General features: G+C 38.1%; 1 long non-coding RNA gene across 1 annotated transcript; it reads right to left on the reverse strand.

Moving 5' to 3' along the window:
• Window positions 1-19,442: 19,442 nt before the first annotated feature.
• Window positions 19,443-20,208, reverse strand: LOC306976496. The gene is made up of 3 exons (XR_013793771.1): window positions 20,099-20,208; window positions 19,739-20,014; window positions 19,443-19,642 (listed from the first exon to the last, which is right to left on the reverse strand). It is a non-coding gene; the product is annotated as an uncharacterized lncRNA (long non-coding RNA).
• Window positions 20,209-21,411: the final 1,203 nt, after the last annotated feature.

Below are 21,411 nucleotides of genomic sequence, written 5' to 3' on the forward strand. Positions count from 1 at the left end.
AAGGTCATGCGGGTGGAACGGCTGAAGGACAACGAGATCATGGACCCGGCCGAGGACAGGAACTTCTACATCACCGTGGACACAACCTGATCATCAAGCAGGCGCGTCTGTCCCACACGGCCAACTACACCTGTGTGGCCAAGAACATCGAGGCCAAGCACAAGAGCTCCACCGCTGTGGTCATCGTCTACGGATTTCCCATCAACCAGTGCTCCTCCTGTGACCAAAACAGTGAAGATGGCGGCCGCGACACAACCATCTTTCACCAAAGAAAAAAAAAGAGTGGAAAAAGAGTGGTGCCACTGAATGGGTGCTGCTGCCGGATGCTCCTCATCGAATGCACTTTCTCCATCTGTGAGATCAATAAAGTACCATGTTATGTTATGTTATGTTATCTTTATCAAATAACATTAATGCAGTGCACATTAAAGTAGTAAGTAACTTGTTTACCATAGTAGGGCTAAAACAACTAATCAATTAATCGACAACTAAGCGATTAATAAAATAGTTCAATCAATCAATCAAAACTTTATTTATAAAGCGCTTTTCATACAAAGTTGTAACACAAAGTGCTTTACAGATTAAAAGCAGTTCCCACCCAACCACCCACTCTTCCAAACAGACAACACTGCTCACCCCACCCCCCTCCCCATAGCCACACACACACACGCAGGCACACACACACACACAGCCACACACACACACACACACACACACACACACACACAATGAGGTAATGGACGTAGTGCTGAGTCTGGGTACAGATGAACCAGGTAAGGAAATGCCACTTGTCAACTATTCCAGTAATCGATGAATCGTTTTCTAGTAAACACAGACTAAAATTGAGCAAAAATGACATGACAATTATGTATTTTGGATGAAAACCTACTTTGTTTTTAAAGTGAGGGTCTGCAGTGTTTTGTACATCGTAAATTTCATAAATCGTCCAATCAGAAAGCAGAATTAGCACAAAGAGCCTCCTGCGAACGTTTACTTTAAGTTTACTCCATCCACGTGTCCTCAAGCGGTGCCACCTTAGCTCTATGTGATAAATTAAATTAAAAAAAACAATTACCATGCACCTTTCACAGCCAAGCGATTAATCGATTAATCGTAAAAATAGTCGGTCGATTAATCGATTACCAAAATAATCGTTAGTTGCAGCCCTATACCTTAGTAAATCCTTTCCTTGGTCCCTGTGGGGGTGATACAAGTGTTTATGGGATGATTGGAGGGTCTTTCATCTCCCCCCGGTGTCTCTGGCCAGAAAACCAGTCTTGCAACTTGACTGCCACCGGACCAGAGTCACCAATACACACTAATGGAATCTCGAAGAAGAAGTTAACAGGCTAACGGGCAAAGCTAACCGCGGGCTAGCGCCACTTAAACAGTATTTACAAAGTTTGAGCGAAAAAAATATTTCCATTGTGTAATTGGATGAACAATATCCCTCTGTCCCTTTGTCTTTTCTGTCAGTGCAGTATTTACTCTCACGGACAATTAATAAGTAAAAAATCGTAACTTGCTACGACACCTGCAGTTGCGCTTATGGCCTCTAGGGGCAAGTGTTACTTATTACTGCTTTAAGTGCTGTTTGTAAGCGGTGATACAGCAGTAATACATTAGTACTCGACTTGCCTATGACCAACTTATTTATGAACAAACAGGTGAGACGTTTCCTGGAATTAATTAATCACTACAAGATTTAACATGTACAAATCTATATGACTCAGAATGTTCCATCAGGAGCAGGATCGTGACTGTTCTAATCTGTTCTTCCAGAGCAGTGGTTCCCAAAGTGGGGGCCGTGAGGCTTTGGGTGGGGGTCCCCGGATGATTTCAGGATGAAATTAGAGATAATAAGAAAAATGCTACTGTTTTTAATACATTTTGAGTGTAAAATTACATAGAATTTGTGAAATCCATTCAAAATATATAAAAAATAAACTGATTCAATACATATGAACTTGATTTTAAAACGTAGCGTACGAGGCAGTAACTTTATAAAACTGGGGGTCCCAGCCAAAAAAGGTTGGGAACCCCTGTTCTACAGAGTGTTTTCAGTGACGGCGTTAAGGACAATTCTGTGCCTAAGAACGTGTGGTGAATGAGACTAATGTTATTTAAATCTCATGTAGCATCTTTAACCTCACTCGTAGCTCATGTCGGGCCATGTTTCTCTCTGACATATAAGGACTGTGACAAAGTAGGAGGTGCTTTGTTCCCTTAGTTTATTTTGTCATGTTATTTAGTTACGTTCAGGGATTGTTTCACATTTGTCCTTTTTTTTTGCAATAACCAACTAAACAGTGAAGCTAAACTATCCCGGGTTTGTTTTGTTTGTTTGTTTGGTTGACATTTTCATTTAAGCATCACACACTCTATTTAGTTTAAAATCTTTATTTTGTGTGTGAAATGTTTAGTTTGTAAAGCAACACATCAAATGGGTAACACTCACCACCTGGTCACGGGCTTTTCCACCAAGGTGCTGGTTCTGGGCTGGTTCAGAGCTGGTTCTGGGCTGGTTCAGAGCAGGTTCTGGGCTGGTTCAGAGCAGGTTCTGGGCTGGTTCAGAGCAGGTTCTGGGCTGGTTCTGGGCTGGTTCTGGGCTGGTTCAGAGCTGGTTCTGGGCTGGTTCTGGGCTGGTTCTGGGCTGGTTCTGGGCTGGTTCTGGGCTGGTTCTGGGCTGGTTCTGGGCTGGTTCAGAGCTGGTTCTGGGCTGGTTCAGAGCTGGTTCTGGGCTGGTTCTGGGCTGGTTCAGAGCTGGTTCTGGTGCCGGGTTGGTTCCAGACTGACTTGGTTTTCCACCAAAATGAGAGCTGTGCCTGTTGTCATAGCAACGCTTTGGGAAGTCAACATAAAACATGGAGTAACATCTCACTACAGCCACTTCTGGTTATAAAATACAGACAAATAAGTTTATGTTTCAGTCACAGCAGCCGTTAACATTTTGATTTCTTCTTTCTAACTCTTGTTTTAGCTAAAGAGCATAAAGCAAAACCACAGTTTCCTCCACAGAGACTGTTTCTCCAGGAAGTTCTAAGCACAAACTAACTCATATTGATTGTTTGTTGGAGGAGAGAGCCACGCCCCCAGCCGCTGACATCACTGCTGCTCGTTTCTTGGTTCCCAGATTTTGGAACCAAGAGCCAGCGTTTTTTCAGTGGAAAACGAAAGAACCGGTTCTGAAACTGGAACTGGCCCAGAACCAGCACCAGCACCGGCCTGGTGGGAAAGGGCTAAGCATATTACTAGTGATGTGCCGATCGTGTGGAGGCTTCGAAGCGTGTGCCGAGTAATCTAGAGGGGTGTTTATTGAAGCGTGTGTTGATCACGTGTGTTGATCACGTGTGTTGATCACGTGTGTGGTGACGTTCGAAGCCTCGGGAAGTGGCCGCACCACGTGACTGATTCAGGAAATGATTCGCGGGTTTGGAGCGCGATTCAAAACAAAAGAGACAGTGTAATGAAATGAAATGGATTCCCCCTCACATTTTGTGTATTTGGGTTTGACATAAACAAAGTAACACAAGCACATTCACATCACAACTCTTTCAGCCCCCACCATTTATTGTCAGCACTCAGTATGTTATACATTCTCACAGACATGTCCCTTTTTAAATCCATTTAAAGACTAATATTTTCAAACTTGCTTTTAATACTTAGAGCGCACTGAATTATGTCCAGGTTGCAATCATTTGGTGTTTTTTTCTTTTTATTGTTTTTATCTTTCTGTGAAGCACTTTGGTCCTGGTGTTGTTGTAAAGTGTTATAAATAAACTTTTATTGATTGATTGATACATTTCTTGTCCACATGATGGCGTAGTGGAGCAAAGCACCTTGACGCTTCGAACCGTGTGTGATGCAATTGGCTGTGAGGCTTCAATGCTTCATGGGGCTTCATCTTGCCATCACTACATATTACTAAGCGGAGGAAAAGAAACTAACCAGGATTCCCTCAGTAGCGGCGAGCGAAGAGGGAAGAGGAGGTGTGGCCTCGTTGGGCGGCCATTTTAAAATCTTGGGGCATCCCATGGAGCAGTCCATGTGCAGGGGGGGGGACTGGTTTTGAGTCTTGTGTTTCTTTAACAGTTGTTTGCTTCTGTTCCGTATTGTGTGTTTGGGGGGGGGCAAAGCCTGGACACATTAGGGGGTGAACGCCACGAGTGAGAAAGTGTCTGTAAAGGAAACCTGTGAATGTAAAAGGTAAACTTACCTCCAGGTAGAAGGGGAGGGGCTTCCTGCTATAAAAGGGTCGTGCCATCAGTCAAGAGAAGACGTTTTTCCTGAGTTCAGTTAAGTTCTGTTGTTTGAGTTTGTTGAGTTTTTTTGACAGTTCTTTTTTGTAAATATGTACAGTTTGTTTTTCCCCCCACGGTGCAATAAATTGTGAACTACGGAAGTTTTGATTCTTCCTCCTACTTAACCACTTTGGCCAGCTTTTCCACGAGGACTATTGTAGATCTAGTCTCAGTTTGGATAAATAATACACAATAATGAAAGCAGCACAGAATTACACTCTGCAGTAACGCGGCTCTGGAGTATTTTTTAATCTCCTTTTTCCACACCACTATCATTGATGACACGTTTCTCTACAGATGTGCTGCACTAGCTCCTCTCTTCCCCGTAAGAAACCCATTTATTCTAACAAGCAGCAAACACAAATTGCACTAAAAGCAGCCTCACTTTCCTCCACTGTCCCCGGAGTCGTTGTATTACACGCTGCGGTGAATCTTAAAGCTACACTCCTGCCCTTTTGCCGTGGCATTTGCAGGGACAACGCCGGGCTCTGATTGAATATATTGTCTCTAATTTAACAGCCAGGCCTTTTATGCGGCTCTTGTTTTGCGGGGTTGGGTTTGATTGTTTCCACTGGGAGACATAAGCCCTGCGCTGAATTACAACACGGCTCCGCTGCAGGTAAGACACACCGACGGGCTTAACTAAACAAGGGGACATCGCCGAGGGGGAGGGGAAACGAGGCGGGTCTGCTGCTTTAAAGATGAACAACGGACGAGAGTTTGGGCTGAAGGATTTAGGGGGAAACATCTCACGGTAACTTTTCTTGTTTTGAGATTGTTTGTTCGACTTGGGATTTATGTTTGTTCCTTTGTTCCCCAAATAAATCAACTTCAGAATACGGTGTTTTTCCTCCCATGTTCTCAAAATGCATTAATCATCACACTGTTGCTCCTACAGAGACTAAACTTTCCGTGCTTGGTCTTAACACTGTAATATTTTTGAAGGTTTGCTCTGAAGGATTTTTCAATATTTCATTCCCAGACAGATTTATCGAGCTTTGAATCTCAAAAACAAGGTGAAATTTGATATTTTTATAACAGGTCTTTTTCCACTAATGACAAGCTTATTCAAAACCCCCTTTGAGCAAATGTTTGTAGCTAACATGTCAACAAAATAAACCTTAAAGGATCTGTCTCTGCTACTTCAGACATCCCACAGTAAAGTATAGGCATTTGTCTGATATATTGTACCTCGACCACTATAGAGAACTCAGTCATCCATGCATTTTCTTCCACTTGTCCGTTGCCGGGTCGTGGGGGCAGCTGTTGGAGTTTCCCAAATCACACTGCACCAGCCCCTATGGCGCCTCCTGCAGGTGGTGGGTCCACAGAAGGACGGCCTCATGGTTCTACCCGGGCCTGTTGGTCTCTCATAAGGAGCTTCTGACCCGTCACCGAGGACCTGTTTGCCACGGGAGACCCTACAGGGGCAGTTATAAAGGAGTCGACATCTGCAACACAGCTTCATAAATGGCTAACATAGAAGCTAACACATATTTTGACTCACCGCTCTGGCCGCTTGGTTATAAAAGTGAATCCACTTTGATTCTGGCGAAGGACAGTCACAGACAAACACTATAGTCGCCGAATCCCGGAAAGAAATTCCAACTTCTGGCGAGTGGCCTCTTCAAGGTTGAATAAAGACCTGTAACTCTCAAGCCAAACGTGCTTTTCTCTGACATTATCGACATTATCGACAGCCCAGTTTCTCTGACATTATCGTTAGGTCAGAATAAAGAACAGGCGTGTCCAGAGTAGGTTAGAAAGAGCTCCATCTTCACATCCTTCAGTGCAAACATGACGCCTGTTCAGACGCTCAGGGGTGCGTTTGTTTTCTCCGCAGGGGCAGCGCGGCACGGACATCACAGACGTCGGGCTCTTCCTGTTTGACGTAAAAACATCAGAGAGTCACAGCTCAGTGGTTTTCCAGCAGAGGGCGGTGTAGCTGCTCAGAGAGCAGGATTCAGGAGGATTACTGAGAACTGCGTGAATGAAGCCAAAAACCACTGGGGGTGTTTTTGAGGAAATAGCACAACAACATGGCTAAAAGCTCCAAAAAGTTGATTTTGCATGATTTAGATTGAGTAATAATACCAGGAGTAATTCGAAATCCGCGCAGTAATCTTCACTTTATTGCACGGATGCCAAATTACTCCTGGTATTATTACGCCTTACAATATAGTCCCCCCTTTTATCCGCTTAGAAAATAGAGGAGCGAGGGAGAGGCTAAATGCTAACGCCGTCTGCGCTGTGTTTACGTGACTGAAGATCAGACAGGTCCTAAAGAACTCGTCACAGCTCAGGTAAGAACATATCTCAGTGTGGAAAAACGCTGGCCTGTTCCTTTAAGTATTGTAATCATCCATCTCTGTTTACATTGGTGTTCTTGTTGAGCATCTGTAGCCTTGGTGTTTTCTTACTGTATCTGTGAAGTGATTTTGTTTGTTAGTGTGACATGTTTAAGTTTGTGCTCCAGACCACGTATATGGTGAAGAACAAAAGAATGAATGAAATGAAAACTGAGTACTGGCACTTCTTTCTGTCCACTTAAAGCACTGCCTGCAGTAATAAAGTCAAAATTCACTTCACTCACTGAGACACGAGTTGAGTCCTGCTCCCATGAGTGTTTACTGTCGCCGTGTCCTTGTGCAGTTATTTATGCAGAGCTACTATGATGATGCGGCGTGTGGGCTCAGGGCGGCACCATTTTGACTAAAACCTTATTGCGATTTTTCTGACAGAACATGCAATTGTGATTCGGTTTGCGCATTTAATGTTCAATGTATCAGCTCACTCCTGGAACCTGATCCCAACAGAACTGAGGAACCGGACCTCGTTCCACACTTTGAGAAACTCTGTGAAGAAGTGGCTTTTGGACACTCAGACATGTGAACACAACATGGTCTAGAGTCACTGATACATGTCTGGCTGTGTGGAAGATTGTGATGTTTTGTGTTTTGTCCCTTTCTGATCTTTTATCTGTGAATTTACCTATTTTTTACATAATGTTGTCATTCATCATTCTCTGTCTCTTTATGTCTCTGTGATGGTGTTTCTCTGTATGTTTGTGCCTGTGTTTGTCATGACATCAACCTGCCCTGGGACGACGGATGAAAATGAGCCTATAACTCCGGCACATTTACATGTTGAAGAAACACATGTTGATTAATGTGCACTGTCCCAATTCAAATAAAGATATAAAAAAATGTATAGCATGTGTTTTATTTGGTCGTGTAACTGTGCATAGAGCTGCAGATAAACTTACAAAAGTGCTGCTAAACATCATGGTCCTCATTTATTTTCATTCAGATTCATGCAGCAGCAACAAGATGTAAATATGCGAGAGGCAAAGAGGCATTTTATGAAGCTGTCAGAAAAACATCCTTAGTTTTAATCTATTGTGATGAATGTGGCGCTCTCACACTCTTTCTCCCCATTCAGCTAAATGCGCTTTCTGAATCACAAGATGCAAATCGCTGCTTGTTTTAAGAAAAACACCTTATATTTACTTATCATACGTCTCTTCACAACGTAAGTAGAAGCTCCGTTGATTTGAATGGGATTTCCCAACGTTCTACCGGTCATTATTTTCTGATAAAGGACGTCTGAGAAAAATAATGACGCTGCCAATGTTACCTGAGTTGGTGTTTTCATATCACTCCACACGTACGTAGCAGCGACACTATCTGTCCCGTCACTGAGAGAGAAGTCGGGGAATCGTGAGTCTGACTTTCAACTTACCCAGAGATTCACCACCATTCCTCCAACTGCGCCTTCAGCTAAGTAGCTAGGCTAGCTGCAGTAGCAAAACGTTTTTTACCGATCATGACCAGTGTTCTATACATTAACCCTTACGCAAAACAGCTTCATACAATGATACACACTTCGCAATGAAATTAAAGCAGAACTACGTCACTTTTTTACCTTAATAAATCATTTTCGTAGACCCTCTGAGGTTAATGAGACACCATTTTCCCTTGGTGTCTCTGGCCAGAAAACCACACATACAACTTTCCCTGCCTCCGACCCGGCAGCCCCAATACACACTAATGGAAAACCTCTTCCTCACTACCCTCATAGCGTATGGTAAGTCTTGACTGTATTCTGTCTACAGTTTTTGGGTTGTTGTTGAACATTTTACTCATTTGTTTTGGTTCTTTGGTTAATCATGATCTCACGTGCAAAGCTAACTGTGAACTCGCGCCACTTGAGCAGCATTTACAGCTAAGTTAGAGGGGGAAAAAATGGCTCCATTGTATAATTGGGTGGTGGCACAGTGTACAATCATCGTCATGTTTACTCTCAAAAATAAAAAAATAAAACACAACATGCCAAGACAGCTGCAGTGGCACTTGTGGCCTCAAGGGGCAAAAGTTACGTACCGTAAATTCTCTAATACTGGCCTGTATTCCATTAGCGGCCGGGTCTCCGACAGAGGCCGGGCAACAAATGTTGTGTGACCCTCCAGGGTTTTAATAAAGTCTCCATCGCGTCTTCAAAGCACGTCCAGCTGCTCCGTGTGCAGGTCAGTCCCACGCCTCAAAATAACTCCTCCCATCAGCGCCAGCGTCTCGTCTTCTCTCGGGTCAGTCTCATGATCGATCACAAACACAAACGCTCCGTCTAAACTCGCCTTTTACACAAGATAACAACAAATAATCCGGTCCGGTAAAAACGAAACAGAAACCTGCAGTGACACTGATGTCAAAGCTCCGCTAACAGCAACGAAACACTTCCTGTTGTCCCGACAAAATAAAAGGCGTCAATGTTCCAGCCGCTGGGAGAGGGTTTGAAATGTTCATTAATAAATGAACCTAATATTTTAGGTGCAAATGGACACAAATCTCGTTTTTCTTTGTTTTCCTGGTCGTCCGTTTTGCTCAAATAGAAATAAAGGCCTGTCTCTAATTGTGGCCTGGTTCCAATAAAGGCCTGGTCCTGATGCCCTGGAGTAAATAAAGGCCCCGGCCTCTATTAGAGCATTTACGGTAGTTCTGCTTGAATAATCCATGACCTAGTCTGTACTGCTGGTCACCAGACACTTGTTGTTTGTTACTCGCAGTGAGAAGAGTTTGCATTCCTCTTCTGATGTAGCAGCAGGCGAAGGAAGCGAGGCTCGATAATTCGGACTGGTGAACATGTCGAAGGGCTAAGGGAAGAAAAAAAAAACCTCAGCCCTTTGAGGTTTCTGCAGTAGCTAAAACCTCCTTGATAAAGGTGAATCGTGCAGATGAGTCCATTAAAGGTTCTTTAACATGACAAATACACTTTGTGGAGGGTTTTTATCCTTGTTATATTGTTAGATCCTTGTGAAAAGCCTGTCTGAAGTGTTGTTTTGTTTCCGTCATCCTGCACACTGAGATTTCCACAAAGCCTCTGTGTTTTTTTTAATCAAAGCACCTTCACCGACTTGTTCTGTCTGGTCCAACTCTCATCCTCGCGCTGATTAGTTTTTCCGGTAAATGACTTTGTGGTGAGATCCGTTTTTGCACTGCCATTCAAAAAGGAAGAAGTGCACCCCCTCCTGGCCTTTAGCATAACTGCATTCTAAAACATCTTTCAGCATAGGAACTTTAACCCTTTAATAGTTTTCTTTATTGAATCATGTTGTTTCTAATCCTGCCAATCGCTACCATTCTCTACCAAGTGTGTAATACTCAAAATATCCAGTTTAGATACGGGTTGGACTAGTTTGGACTGGTTTATGCTGGTGTGGATTAGACCTTGGATTGGTTAAGATTGGGTATGATCAAGTTTAAACTGGTTTAGCTCAAGTTTAAACTGGTTTAGATCAAGTTTAAACTGGTTTAGATCAAGTTTAAACTGGTTTAGCTCAAGTTTAAACTGGTTTAGATCCAGTTTAGACTGGTTTAGATCAAGTTTAAACTGGTTTATGCTTCTTTTGATAACTTAAAGACTAGTTTCTACTGGTTTAGACCAGTTTTAGAGTGATTTAGATCAGGTTTGGACCAGTTTTTTACTTTTCTTTTATGGTTGTGGGGGTAACATTAAAGGGTTACGTTGTACTATAAAAAACTATGAAAATACTGGCACAGTATCTACAGTTTGTATTTTCTTATTTCAAACAAAAGTCTTTATGACTAATGTTGGCTCTACGTTTCTGTCGTGCTGGGGAAGAGTTTAGAGCCAGATTTTATGCATAAAAATCAGTGCTTTCTCTTTGAAGGAAAAACATGATGAATTCTAATGATCGGTTTGAAGAGGCGCATGTATAATGTATCTGCGTCAGACACACATTTGTGAAGGAAACTGAAGCTCAGGAAAAGCATTCGTCAAATATTGTTTGATAGAAACACCAACACAGTGCACAACGTTACACCTAGAGCACACCTACAGGACTCGAAGCTACATCATCAACTAGAAAATGTTGCAATTGCTGCGCAATTGCGATTGTCTGCGGAATTGTAGGCTACTAATGCAGAAATGACAAAAATTGCAAAACATTGTGAAAATTCATAATTGCATAATACTGCTTTACATGCGAAAATCCCTATTAAGTTGCATTATAGTGCTTTATATGTGAAAATCCCTATTAAGTTGCATTATAGTGCTTTATATGTGAAAATCCCTATTAAGCTGCATTATATTGCTTTATATGTGAAAATCCCTATTAAGTTGCATTATAGTGCTTTACATGCGAAAATCCCTATTAAGTTGCATTATAGTGCTTTATATGTGAAAATCCCTATTAAGCTGCATTATATTGCTTTATATGTGAAAATCCCTATTAAGTTGCATTATAGTGCTTTATATGTGAAAATCCCTATTAAGTTGCATTATAGTGCTTTACATGCGAAAATCCCTATTAAGTTGCATTATAGTGCTTTATATGTGAAAATCCCTATTAAGCTGCATTATATTGCTTTATATGTGAAAATCCCTATTAAGTTGCATTATAGTGCTTTACATGCGAAAATCCCTATTAAGTTGCATTATACTGCTTTACATGTGAAAATCCCTATTAAGTTGCATTATAGTGCTTTATATGTGAAAATCCCTACTAAGTTGCATTATAGTGTTTTATATGCGAAAATCCCTATTAAATTGCATTATAGTGCTTTACATGTGAAAATCCCTATTAAGTTGCATTACACTGCTTTATATGCGAAAATCCCTATTAAGTTGCATTATAGTGCTTTATATGTGAAAATCCCTATTAAGTTGCATTATAGTGCTTTATATGCGAAAATACCTATTAAGTTGCATTATAGTGCTTTATATGTGAAAATACCTATTAAGTTGCATTATAGTGCTTTATATGTGAAAATCCCTATTAAGTTGCATTATACTGCTTTACATGTGAAAATCCCTATTAAGTTGCATTATACTGCTTTACATGTGAAAATCCCTATTAAGTTGCATTATACTGCTTTACATGTGAAAATCCCTATTAAGTTGCATTATACTGCTTTACATGTGAAAATCCCTATTAAGATGCATTATACTGCTTTACATGTGAAAATCCCTATTAAGTTGCATTATACTGCTTTACATGTGAAAATCCCTATTAAGTTGCATTATACTGCTTTACATGTGAAAATCCCTATTAAGTTGCATTATACTGCTTTACATGTGAAAATCCCTATTAAGTTGCATTATACTGCTTTACATGTGAAAATCCCTATTAAGTTGCATTATACTGCTTTACATGTGAAAATCCCTATTAAGTTGCATTATACTGCTTTACATGTGAAAATCCCTATTAAGTTGCATTATACTGCTTTATATGCGAAAATCCCTATTAAGTTGCATTATACTGCTTTATATGTGAAAATCCCTATTAAGTTGCATTATACTGCTTTATATGTGAAAATCCCTATTAAGTTGCATTATAGTGCTTTATATGTGAAAATCCCTATTAAGTTGCATTATAGTGCTTTATATGCGAAAATCCCTATTAAGTTGCATTATAGTGCTTTATATGTGAAAATCCCTATTAAGTTGCATTATAGTGCTTTATATGTGAAAATCCCTATTAAGTTGCATTATACTGCTTTACATGTGAAAATCCCTATTAAGTTGCATTATACTGCTTTACATGTGAAAATCCCTATTAAGTTGCATTATACTGCTTTACATGTGAAAATCCCTATTAAGTTGCATTATACTGCTTTACATGTGAAAATCCCTATTAAGTTGCATTATACTGCTTTATATGTGAAAATCCCTATTAAGTTGCATTATACTGCTTTATATGTGAAAATCCCTATTAAGTTGCATTATAGTGCTTTATATGTGAAAATCCCTATTAAGTTGCATTATAGTGCTTTATATGCGAAAATCCCTATTAAGTTGCATTATAGTGCAATTATTGTGAAAATCCCTATTTTGTTGCAGAAACTGTAAAAACTGTTGAAATGGCAGAAACTCTTGACATTGTATAAAGTCTTAACATTGTATAAACTGTTTAAATCACTCACAGACTTCACTGTATCAGAAATCCTATTAAAATGAATGGGGAGCCTTCCCCATACAAATCAATGGCAGAATTCCCAAGCCCGTAGAAAAAAACTGGAAAACTGCAGAACTCTATTTTTTTCTGAAAACTGACAAGTTGTGGAACCTGAACAAGCACAAACTGCAGAAATTGCTGAAACTGTGGAAAAAACTGCAGAATCTGTGAATTTGCGGAAGCCCCATTATAAGTAATGGGAAAAATCGGCCGAATATCGGCCGATTGCGGAAAAACCGGAAGTTGCAGAATTCCCAAAAGTAATAGCAGGATTCTCTCCAACATGCGGAACGTTTTGATGTATAACTTGTGGAAATCGCTGAAATTGTGAAAGCTGTGAAAGCTGCAGAAAAACGGGAAAAAAACGGAAGTTTAATAATAACTAGAAAATTTTGCAATTGCTGCGCAATTGCGATTGACTGCGGAATCCTAGGCTACTAATGCAGAAATTTCAAAAATTGCATAAAAATTGTGAAAAGATTCATAATTGCAAAAGAGTGCTTTTATTGTGAAAATCCTCATTTAGTTGCATAATACTGCTTTACATGTGAAAATCCTCATTTAGTTGCATAATACTGCTTTACATGTGAAAATCCTCATTTAGTTGCATAATACTGCTTTACATGTGAAAATCCCTATTAAGTTGCATTATAGTGCTTTATATGTGAAAATCCCTATTAAGTTGCATTATACTGCTTTATATGTGAAAATCCCTATTAAGTTGCATTATAGTGCTTTTATTGTGAAAATCCCTATTAAGTTGCATTATAGTGCTTTATGTGTGAAAATCCCTATTAAGTTGCACTATACTGCTTTATATGCGAAAATCCCTATTAAGTTGCATTATACTGCTTTATATGTGAAAATCCCTATTAAGTTGCATTATAGTGCTTTATATGTGAAAATCCCTATTAAGTTGCATAATACTGCTTTATATGTGAAAATCCCTATTTAGTTGCATAATTGTGTTGTAATTGCAAAAATCCCTATTTAGTTGCATTATACTGCTTTATATGTGAAAATCCCTATTAAGTTGCATTATACTGCTTTATATGCGAAAATCCCTATTAAGTTGCATTATAGTGCTTTATATGTGAAAATCCCTATTAAGTTGCATTATAGTGCTTTATATGTGAAAATCCCTATTAAGTTGCATAATACTGCTTTATATGTGAAAATCCCTATTAAGTTGCATTATACTGCTTTATATGCGAAAATCCCTATTAAGTTGCATTATAGTGCTTTATATGTGAAAATCCCTATTAAGTTGCATTATACTGCTTTATATGCGAAAATCCCTATTAAGTTGCATTATAGTGCTTTATATGTGAAAATCCCTATTAAGTTGCATTATAGTGCTTTATATGTGAAAATCCCTATTAAATTGCATTAAAGTGCTATTATTGTGAAAATCCCTATTAAGTTGCATTATACTGCTTTACATGTGAAAATCCCTATTAAGTTGCATTATACTGCTTTATATGCGAAAATCCCTATTAAGTTGCATTATACTGCTTTATATGTGAAAATCCCTATTAAGTTGCATTATAGTGCTTTATATGTGAAAATCCCTATTAAGTTGCATTATAGTGCTTTATATGTGAAAATCCCTATTAAATTGCATTAAAGTGCTATTATTGTGAAAATCCCTATTAAGTTGCATTATAGTGCTTTATATGTGAAAATCCCTATTAAGTTGCATTATAGTGCTTTATATGTGAAAATCCCTATTAAGTTGCATTATACTGCTTTATATGCGAAAATCCCTATTAAGTTGCATTATAGTGCTTTATATGTGAAAATCCCTATTAAGTTGCATTATAGTGCTTTATATGTGAAAATCCCTATTAAGTTGCATTATACTGCTTTACATGTGAAAATCCCTATTAAGTTGCATTATACTGCTTTATATGTGAAAATCCCTATTAAGTTGCATTATAGTGCTTTTATTGTGAAAATCCCTATTTAGTTGCATAATTGTGTTGTAATTGCAAAAATCCCTATTTTGTTGCAGAAACTGTAAAAACTGTTGAAATTGCAGAAACATTGTATAAAGTCTTAACATTGTATAAACTGTTTAAATCACTCACAGACTTCACTGTATCAGAAATCCTATTAAAATGAATGGGCAGAATTCCCCATACAAATCAATGGCAGAATTCCCAAGCCCGTAGAAAAAAACTGGAAAACTGCAGAACTCTATTTTTTTCTGAAAACTGACAAGTTGTGGAACCTGAACAAGCACAAACTGTAGAAATTGCAGAAAATTTGGAAAAAGTTGCAGAAAAATATCAATTTGCGGAAGCCCCATTATAAGTAATGGGAAAAATCGGCCGAATATCGGCCGATTGCGGAAAAACCGGAAGTTGTAGAATTCCCAAAAGTAATAGCAGGATTCTCTCCAACATGCGGAACGTTTTGATGTATAACTTGTGGAAACCGCTGAAATTGTGAAAGCTGTGAAAGCTGCAGAAAAACGGGAAAAAAACGGAAGTTTAATAATAACTAGAAAATTTTGCAATTGCTGCGCAATTGCGATTGACTGCGGAATCCTAGGCTACTAATGCAGAAATTGCAAAAATTGCATAAAAATTGTGAAAAAATTCATAATTGCATAAGAGTGCTTTTATTGTGAAAATCCTCATTTAGTTGCATTATAATGCTTTATATGTGAAAATCCCTATTAAGTTGCATAATAGTGCTTTATATGCAAAAATCCCTATTAAGTTGCATTATAGTGCTTTATATGCAAAAATCCCTATTAAGTTGCATTATAGTGCTTTATATGCAAAAATCCCTATTAAGTTGCATTATAGTGCTTTATATGCGAAAATCCCTATTAAGTTGCATTATAGTGCTTTATATGTGAAAATCCCTATTAAGTTGCATTATAGTGCTTTATATGCGAAAATCCCTATTAAGTTGCATTATAGTGCTTTATATGCGAAAATCCCTATTAAGTTGCATTATAGTGCTTTATATGTGAAAATCCCTATTAAGTTGCATTATAGTGATTTATATGCAAAAATCCCTATTAAGTTGCATTATAGTGCTTTATATGCAAAAATCCCTATTAAGTTGCATTATAGTGCTTTATATGCGAAAATCCCTATTAAGTTGCATTATAGTGCTTTATATGTGAAAATCCCTATTAAGTTGCATTATAGTGCTTTATATGCGAAAATCCCTATTAAGTTGCATTATAGTGCTTTATATGCAAAAATCCCTATTAAGTTGCATTATAGTGCTTTATATGCAAAAATCCCTATTAAGTTGCATTATAGTGCTTTATATGCGAAAATCCCTATTAAGTTGCATTATAGTGCTTTATATGTGAAAATCCCTATTAAGTTGCATAATAGTGCTTTATATGTGAAAATCCCTATTAAGTTGCATTATAGTGCTTTATATGCGAAAATCCCTATTAAGTTGCATTATAGTGCTTTATATGTGAAAATCCCTATTAAGTTGCATTATAGTGCTTTTATTGTGAAAATCCCTATTAAGTTGCATTATACTGCTTTATATGTGAAAATCCCTATTAAGTTGCATTATAGTGCTTTACATGTGAAAATCCCTATTAAGTTGCATTATAGTGCTTTACATGTGAAAATCCCTATTAAGTTGCATTATAGTGCTTTTATTGTGAAAATCCCTATTAAGTTGCATTATAGTGCTTTTATTGTGAAAATCCCTATTAAGTTGCATTATAGTGCTTTATATGTGAAAATCCCTATTTAGTTGCATTATAGTGCTTTTATTGTGAAAATCCCTATTAAGTTGCATTATAGTGCTTTTATTGTGAAAATCCCTATTAAGTTGCATTATAGTGCTTTTATTGTGAAAATCCCTATTAAGTTGCATTATAGTGCTTTTATTGTGAAAATCCCTATGTAGTTGCATAATTGTGTTGTAATTGCAAAAATCCCTATTTTGTTGCAGAAACTGTAAAAACTGTTGAAATTGCAGAAACTCTTGACATTGTATAAAGTCTTAACATTGTATAAACTGTTTAAATCACTCACAGACTTCACTGTATCAGAAATCCTATTAAAATGAATGGGCAGAATTCCCCATACAAATCAATGGCAGAATTCCCAAGCCCGTAGAAAAAAACTGGAAAACTGTAGAACTCTAATTTTTTCAGAAAACTGACAAGTTGTGGAAGCTGAACAAGCACAAACTGCAGAAATTGCTGAAACTGTGGAAAAAACTGCAGAATCTGTGAATTTGCGGGAGCCCCATTATAACTAATAGGAAAAATCGGCCGAATATCGGCCGATTGCGGAAAAACCGGAAGTTGCAGAATTCCCAAAAGTAATAGCAGGATTCTCTCCAACATGCTGAACGTTTTGATGTATAACTTGTGGAAATCGCTGAAATTGTGAAAGTTGTGAAAGCTGCAGAAAATTTGGAAAAAAATACTATAATAATAATAACTAGAAAATTTTGCAATTGCTGCGCAATTGCGATTGACTGCGGAATAGTTTTGCTGCAGAAGATATCTGAAAAATACTTAAAAATACCTTTACAATTCTTGAAACTGTTAAACAGCATAAAGCTGTTGAAATTGCACTGACTCTTTACAGTGCATAAAGTGTTTAAACAGACTTAACTGTATCAAAAGTAAATGGGCATCAACCCCATAGAAAGAAACTGGAGAGCTGCAGGACTTTTCCTGAAAACGGAGCAGTCGCAGAAGCTGAACATGCACAAATTGCAGAAACCCCATTGTAGGAATTCCAGCCGATTGTGGAAAAAACATAAATTGATGAATTCTCTATAATTTATAGAAAAATTCTTCCAAACATGCTGAACATTTTGACGACTTGCAGAAATCGCAGAAATTGTGAAACTTGACAAAAAACTGGAAAAGTTTATTACAATAAAAAGGGATAAAGAACACCAAAACCAAGAAGTCAATCAATTAGAAGTAAATGTGGAAGAATCATGTATTTGTATTGATGACAAGCAATGAAAGAAAACAGGCATAATGGAGCATATAACAGTAAATGTATTGGTATATAGCACTATTTTTCCATTCATAGCTAAACACTAGTGTTTGAGTTTAGACTCTAGCAAAACAAAAAACAAAAGAAAAAAAAACAGAGAAACTGTATCAGATGATAGTCACATTATGAAAAAGTAAAAAAGAGTAATAATAAAAACAAAACTCTACATTTGTACTTATATAACATCAATACGCATTTGCACAATTAAGAATTTCATTTAAGTGTAGGAACAAAAATACCAAAATAGATTAAATGTACACATTTCCTAAACTCAGCAATGCTTTGAGCCCAAAGTATGAGATTAGATTTATTTTTTCCTGACGGCCCTGAGACATTATTTTCACAAATGGATCGGACACAGAGTTCAGATCTTATCCTTATTTAGAATCTTTGGGATGTTCTGGAGAAGCTCAATGGTTACACTCTCCCATCCTCTGTACAAGATCTTTGTGATATATGAATGTAGCACTGGGTCATTTAACACTTAAGAAGCTTATCAAACAATGGCACAAAGAATGGAGTCAAATGTGACAGTTTCACCTTTTTCTGTTCAGACAGTGTGAAAGAAAATGGGTGCAAAATCCCCTGGGGGAGGGATGTAGAACCAACTGTCCACTACAATATTAAAGGCCCTATACCTGGATCTTTTTTGCAGGGTTCTTTTTTACCCCATTAGAGTATGTTGTAAACGTAGTAATTTGTGCCAAAAAAAACCTAAAAAAAATATGGCAACAATACTCATTTTGTCACATTTTGACAAAAAAAAAAATAGTACAAATCAGGTATAGGGCCTTTAAAAGTAGCAATTAACTGAACCAATCCAGAGTCAGCTACTGCAGTGGAACACTGTCTGCAAAGAAATATGAAATACAATTAATTACCAAATTCTAGAAATGTTATTTCAAATTACAATATTATTATTGTTCATAAAAATAATATTCTATCAAAGCATAATTTGAGTTCTAAATAAAAAGCAGTACACTGTCATACTGCAGCTGGATGAGGAGGAGGCAGGAATAATATCTCATTCAAATGCACGAGGAGCTAAAGGACTTTCTCATATATATATATATATATATATATATATATATACCACTACTAACTTGACCCTAAAACAAAGAAAAATAACTATTAGGGAAAGTGACGTGTATTTTTGTCACTATTAAACATGAAATTGCTGCATGTTACAAAAAATAAATGTGTATAAAATATTTTGGGGAGAGAAGTTAGCACCAGCTGACACCCACATTATAAAGAGTAACAAACAACAACATCAGTGTGTCATAAACAGACCAATGTTCTCATTTGAGCGACAGAAAGAGCATGCATGTTTCTCTAAAGGTTCATAAGGTGAAGTTTCCAGTTTGTAAAGGAAGTTGTTTTGGATATCTTGCTGTTGAAGTCCTGTTGTGACTGTGAAGCTGAGGCCATTAAAGTTTAAGTCTCCTTTTTATGGTTCTCCACATTGATGACGTGACAGTGTGAAAATGTAAGTAAAGTTCACCTTGTCATCAGGTGCTATGATCATGTTTGTGGCCACCGTTGACTCCCAGACTTCTGACAGCAGTTTCACAAACGTTGGTTCCAGCATGTCAAGGCTTAGTTTCACCAGCGCAGCATAACCACGGACGAGACTACGTTTCTCACGGTGTCACAACTCGGCCCCTGCTCGCAAGTTTATGCTCCAGAATCCACCTCTTCTCGTCAGAAATGCAGCTTTAAGACAAAGTTACTGTGACTGGGCCAGCTCCCGGACATAGAAGAGCTGACTGACTGTTGTCTCAGTTTGGTTTGGGAGAAGGCAAACCTTCTGAGCTGAAAACCATCTTCCTGGAGTTTCTGCTGATCCAGCGACTCTGTAAAAGAATGTAAATTGGCATTGGCTCTATCAAAGCCTCACATGTACCACAGAAAAAAATAAAATAAAATGATTATGAAGTATAGTCCTTTACCTTAATCACTGCTGTCTAACTGACCATCTGTGCTCAGCTTCATGGTGCAGAACATCTGAACTACCTTTAAAAAAAAGTATGAATGTTTTTAGTGACTTTGAAGTGAAATTGTAACTTATTTTAATGTTGATCTACCTTTACCTGTTGTTAATAATGCTCATGCACAGCTGTTTATGAGGCCTTTGTAGACTCTCAAGACAGCATTCACTTCCATATAACGGTTCACACACAGGGTTCACCTGTTTTTCTTCCTCCAGTGAAGCTATAACAAATAGACTACCAGCAGAAAAGAGAACATTTCAAATATATGATGACAATACAACAATAATTGTTATTAGTAAAAAAAATCAGTCACATTACCTTCTCATGCTCTCTCTGAACATGGATGTTGATGGATAGCATCACGTTTCATGGCAGTACTTTCCTTCACTCGAGGTGGGACAGAACTAGCCTTTAGAGCAGGTGAAGCACGGACAGCATCCGGAACAACCCAGGGTTCACATCTGTTTTTCACATTTCAATTATTCAAGAAACCAATACTGGTTATATCATAAAGACATAGTAATTGTAATAAGAATAAAATATGTAACAGCCTACCTTCTCTGTGCAGTTGTTGATGGTCAGCATCAGGTTTGATAGAAGTATTTAGAGATGGAGTAGGCGGAGCAGGTGGAGCAGAAGTAGTTGTGGATCAGGGGGAGTTCTGCTGCTGTAGTGCAGGTGGAGCTTTGAAGCAGCTTGAGCTGGTGAAGCAGAAGCCCAGGGTTCACCTCTGTTTGTCGTCTTTCAGGGAAAGCAAAACAAGCAACTACCTGCAGAAAAGAGAAAATATTAGTTATATGGATAAAAGATGATTGTAATAAATTATATTTTTACTCAGTCTACCTTTTGATGCTGTCTGTGGATTGCTGCACGATCTTGATGATCAGCATAAGGTTTGATAGAGCAGATGGCGCTGTGGAGCAGGTGGAGCAGGTAAACAGGTGGAGTTGTGGAGTAGATGGTAGTGGTTGGAGAGTCCATAATGTGTAGGATTCTTACAATGTTTCTTAAATGTTAATATCATTGAACACAAGAAAAAATAAATAAATAAAAAACAAAACATAATAAAAACAGGAAAAACATGAAACATTTTCTTTGCCATGTCCCAAAAAGTGACATCAGTGATGTGGGTGTCAGCTGGTACACAACATGTTAAAATAAATAAAGATTTGTGTCTGGTATGGACACTTTGGCCTCTGCATGCATCACCCCGTAGGCCTGTTTCACACAGTACTGTCATAGAAACAATAATAACTTAAATAATATAATAACTTAACGCTGAAGTCATTGAGTATATGTTCACGCAGGTTAGATATTTACTATTGTAAAAGTCTACAGTTTACTGCTGCAGTGGGACAGTGTCTGCTAAACATAAAATACAAGTGATTAGGCACTATCATTTCTAGTTTTATAATCTTATAAGTTTTTATTTAAAGTAATTTTAATTAATAGGGATACTTATGAATTGGGAAAGCATAAAAATAGGTTGTAAGTTTTCATTAAAAAAGTGCACTGTCACACTGCAGATGGGTGGGATGAGGCGTCCTGTGTGAAACAGGCCCCTCATCCCACCCAGATGCATGCAGAGGCCAAAGGACTTTCCCATATGTTTTTTTTAAAAGCCCCCACAT

The sequence above is a fragment of the Gobius niger genome (assembly GCF_951799975.1).
Source record: "Gobius niger genome assembly, chromosome: 17".
Classification (NCBI taxonomy): domain Eukaryota; kingdom Metazoa; phylum Chordata; class Actinopteri; order Gobiiformes; family Gobiidae; genus Gobius; species Gobius niger.